This window comes from Procambarus clarkii, unplaced genomic scaffold, assembly GCF_040958095.1.
Source record: "Procambarus clarkii isolate CNS0578487 unplaced genomic scaffold, FALCON_Pclarkii_2.0 HiC_scaffold_1373, whole genome shotgun sequence".
In the NCBI taxonomy this organism is placed as follows: Eukaryota; Metazoa; Arthropoda; class Malacostraca; order Decapoda; family Cambaridae; genus Procambarus; species Procambarus clarkii.
Window position 1 is genome coordinate 5,141 of NW_027190401.1, and position 5,140 is coordinate 10,280.

A 5,140-nucleotide genomic window follows, 5' to 3' on the forward strand; every position below is an offset into this window, starting at 1 on the left:
TGCTCAGCCATCACCACCCTGGCTCAGCCATCACCACCCTGGCTCAGCCATCACCACCCGGGCTCAGCCACCACCACCACCACCCTGGCTCAGCCACCACCACCCTGGCTCAGTCACCACCACCCTGGCTCAGCCATCACCTCCCTGGCTCAGCCATCACCACCCTGGCTCAGCCACCACCACCCTGGCTCAGCCATCACCACCCTGGCTCAGCCATCACCACCCTGGCTCAGCCATCACCACCCTGGCTCTGCCATCACCACCCTGGCTCAGCCATCACCACCCGGGCTCAGCCACCACCACCACCACCCTGGCTCAGCCACCACCACCCTGGCTCAGTCACCACCACCCAGGCTCAGCCATCACCACCCTGGCTCAGCCATCACCACCCTGGCTCAGCCATCACCACCCGGGCTCAGCCACCACCACCACCACCCTGGCTCAGCCACCACCACCCTGGCTCAGTCACCACCACCCAGGCTCAGCCATCACCACCCTGGCTCAGCCATCACCACCCTGGCTCAGCCATCACCACCCTTGCTCAGCCATCACCACCCTGGCTCAGCCATCACCACCCTTGCTCAGCCATCACCACCCTGGCTCAGCCATCACCACCCTGGCTCAGCCATCACCACCCGGGCTCAGCCACCACCACCACCACCCTGGCTCAGCCACCACCACCCTGGCTCAGCCATCATCACCCTGGCTCAGCCATCACCACCCTGGCTCAGCCATCACCATCCTGGCTCAGCCATCACCACCCGGGCTCAGCCATCACCACCCTGGCTCAGCCACCACCACCCTGGCTCAGCCACCACCACCCTGGCTCAGCCATCACCACCCTGGCTCAGCCATCACCACCCTGGCTCAGCCATCACCACCCTGGCTCAGCCATCACCACCCTGGCTCAGCCATCACCACCCTGGCTCAGCCATCACCACCCTGGCTCAGCCATCACCACCCTGGCTCAGCCATCACCACCCTGGCTCAGCCATCACCACCCTGGCTCAACCATCACCACTCTGGCTCAGCCATCACCACCCTGGCTCAAGCATCACCACTCCATCACAGATCATTATTTTCGGACTAATACAGACACTGTACACAAGGCGGGGGTACCCGGTGGTGCCCGGGTCTCTACCCGTGGCGGGGGTGGGCGCCCCCTCCACCCTGGGCCCTATCACAGCCAGAAGTATAATAGATATAATTTGTTAACAAATTTTTCCCACATCAGTGCATAATGCTTTATTATGGCAAGACAAAAATACGTTTTGACTTTTCAGCAGCTTTTACAGGTGCAGCCATGTGAGAGTTACCAGGAAGTTCACATTGTTCACAATGGCACAGTTGTGGGTCACCTCCCCGACCCGACCATGTTGGGCACGGACCCGGCAGTCATTTTATTGACCCAAGTTGTATCTTGCTCCGCTTCTATTTGTACCTTAACATTAAATATGATTTACGCGTTTTCCTTGCAGTGTCATTTAGAGAGAGAGAGAGAGAGAGAGAGAGAGAGAGAGAGAGAGAGAGAGAGAGAGAGAGAGAGAGAGAGAGAGAGAGAGAGAGAAAGAGAGAAAGAGAGAGACAATTGACCACTTTCCTTTTTTCTTCCAGGTGTTAACTCTCCGCCCAGCCAAGCTTAACCAAGTCAAACGTATTGCAACGTAAATCTCCCTTTATGCAGGTCGTCGTTCAATCCCCGACCGTCCAAGTGGTTAGGCACCATTCCTTTCCCCCCGTTTCATCCCAAATCCTTATCGTGACCCCTTCCCAGTGCTATATAGTCGTAATGGCTTGGCGCTTCCCACCCCCCCCCCCTTTCCCCCCGATAGTTCCCTTCCCTTCCTTCTTGACAAGGTTCAGGCAAGGTAAAGGCTCTCACTTGACCAACTTAAAATGGCCTCAGCCAAAACCACATGCATTCTCTTGACAGGTTTCCAGCTAACATTTTGCAACCCATCCTCCGAATTGACAGTGCGATTTAATAGTAAGTATAATAAGTACACTTTCTTACTGTCATAAACAGTGCATAATTGCACTTATGGGGCTGTTACATTTACCCATCCCCCTCCCCCCGATTTAATTCTCCTCGTTTTCTGTTAAGACACTTAGAATTTTAGGATGAAGTTTTCAATTTCAATTTGCAATTCACAAGTTTTAAGTATCAGGAATTTCTTTTTCAGATTTATTAAACAATATAGATTTTATACAAAATTTTAAAATATCCTGAGTTACTTTACAATTTATTGATATATTTTAGTTTTGTTTTATTAGTTTTATAAAACTGTAATATCAATATAGCTATAGGTTAAGTACTAATTGTAATTAAGAAGCAATAAATTATTATCTTCAAACACTAAGAAGGTTAGGTGAGGTCGTGGTTTTCTTTTCAGTTTTTCAGGTAAACTCAAATATTCACAATATATTTGACAGTACGATTTAATACTAAGTGAAAATAAGTACAATTCCTAACTGCTATGAATAGTACATAATTGCAATTATTTGTCTTCTTACATTTACCACCCCATTTTTGGAGGACGGGCTGCATATTGCGTCGGCCTGGTCAGAGACTGGGCCGCGGGGCTGTTGATCCGCGGAAGCTACACAAAGTAACCACCCACCGGAGAGCAGAAATAAGGAACATTAATTAATACACTCATGTGCAAACTCTATGGACAATCAACCCCACATTTCACTATCAAACTATCAGATCCTTGCACAAATACACAAAAGATTCTCTCTAATATATATATATATAGAGATAGATGAAGGGGGGGGGGGTTACCTACAGACAGCAACATGGTGGTCCAGTGAGTAGTTAAGAGTCTCAGTTGGATACCAGTTAGGTACTCCAGATTATATAATAATAATCCTCCATGACTGGCTGGTAGGACACCGGTTACCTTGAGCTTCCGGGGCTTAGCGTCCCCGCGGCCCGGTCGTCGACCAGGCCTCCTGGTTGCTGAACTGATCAACCAGGCTGTTGGACGCGGCTGACGTATGAGTCACAGCCGGCGGCCAACTTTTGGTGATGTTCTTAGTCATAACAGACTCATAACACTTGAATTAGTTATTACATAAAGTCATTTACGAAATAATATATTATTTCGTAAATTATATTATAATTTATTATTTTTTCTATATTATTTTAATAATATAAAATATATTCGTAAATTCTTGAGGCGATGACGTCACCGCCCGACTGGCCGCCATCAACTGGTAATTCGTGAATATGTCGTTACTCGCTCGTTAGTCTCTCGCTACCACCACGTGCGCAGCAGCCCTCACCTGTCTCTCACTACCACCACGTGCGCAGCAGCCCTCACCTGTCTCTCGCTACCACCACGTGCGCAGGTGTCCTCACCTGTCTCTCGCTACCACCACGTGCGCAGCAGCCCTCACCTGTCTCTCGCTACCACCACGTGCGCCGCTGTCCTCACCTGTCTCTCGCTACCACCACGTGCGCAGCAGCCCTCACCTGTCTCTCGCTACCACCACGTGCGCCGCTGTCCTCACCTGTCTCTCGCTACCACCACGTGCGCAGCAGCCCTCACCTGTCTCTCGCTACCACCACGTGCGCCGCTGTCCTCACCTGTCTCTCGCTACCACCACGTGCGCAGCAGCCCTCACCTGTCTCTCGCTACCACCACGTGCGCAGCAGCCCTCACCTGTCTCTCGCTACCACCACGTGCGCAGCAGCCCTCACCTATCTCTCGCTACCACCACGTGCGCCGCTGTCCTCACCTGTCTCTCGCTACCACCACGTGCGCAGCTGTCCTCACCTGTCTCTCGCTACCACCACGTGCGCAGCAGCCCTCACCTGTCTCTCGCTACCACCACGTGGGCCGCTGTCCTCACCTGTCTCTCGCTACCACCACGTGCGCAGCAGCCCTCACCTGTCTCTCGCTACCACCACGTGCGCAGCTGTCCTCACCTGTCTCTCGCTACCACCACGTGCGCAGCTGTCCTCACCTGTCCCTCGCCACCACCACGTGCGCAGCTGCCCTCACCTGTCTCTCGCTACCACCACGTGCGCAGCTGTCCTCACCTGTCCCTCGCCACCACCACGTGCGCAGCTGTCCTCACCTGTCCCTCGCTACCACCACGTGCGCAGCTGTCCTCACCTGTCCCTCGCCACCACCACGTGCGCAGCTGTCCTCACCTGTCTCTCGCTACCACCACGTGCGCAGGTGTCCTCACCTGTCTCTCGCTACCACCACGTGCGCAGGTGTCCTCACCTGTCTCTCGCTACCACCACGTGCGCAGCTGCCCTCACCTGTCCCTCGCCACCACCACGTGCGCAGCAGCCCTCACCTGTCCCTCGCCACCACCACGTGCGCAGCTGCCCTCACCTGTCTCTCGCTACCACCACGTGCGCAGCTGTCCTCACCTGTCCCTCGCCACCACCACGTGCGCAGCTGTCCTCACCTGTCCCTCGCTACCACCACGTGCGCAGCTGCCCTCACCTGTCCCTCGCCACCACCACGTGCGCAGCTGCCCTCACCTGTCCCTCGCCACCACCACGTGCGCAGCTTCCGTCACGGGGCACGTGCTGGGCGCCACTGGAGGCGGTGACGTCACACTATCGATCACCAGGACACCACTCATTGTGACCCCCCCCTCCCGCCCCCCCCCCCCGCCAGCACCACTATCTCACGTCTTCCCGTCTCGCCCAGCATCTACCCGTCCATCTACCCGTCCATCTACCCGTCCATCAAGCATGTGTGGAGCGACTCGGTCCGTATGTTCAGACGGGCGTGTGTGTCTATCCCTCACCCCCCTCCACCGGCGCCTATTCCAAATTCAAATTCAAATTCTTATTCAGGTAAAAGTACAGACTGATGACTTGGGCGACCATCCTGGCCCCAGGTACTACGGACGACCATCCTGGCCCCAGGTACTACGGACGACCACCCTGGCCCCCAGGTACTACGGGCGACCATCCTGGCCCCAGGTACTACGGACGACCACCCTGGCCCCCAGGTACTACGGACGACCACCCTGGCCCCCAGGTACTACGGGCGACCATCCTGGCCCCCAGGTACTACGGACGACCATCCTGGCCCCAGGTACTACGGACGACCATCCAGGCCCCAGGTACTACGGACGGCCACCCTGGCCCCCAGGTACTACGGGCGAC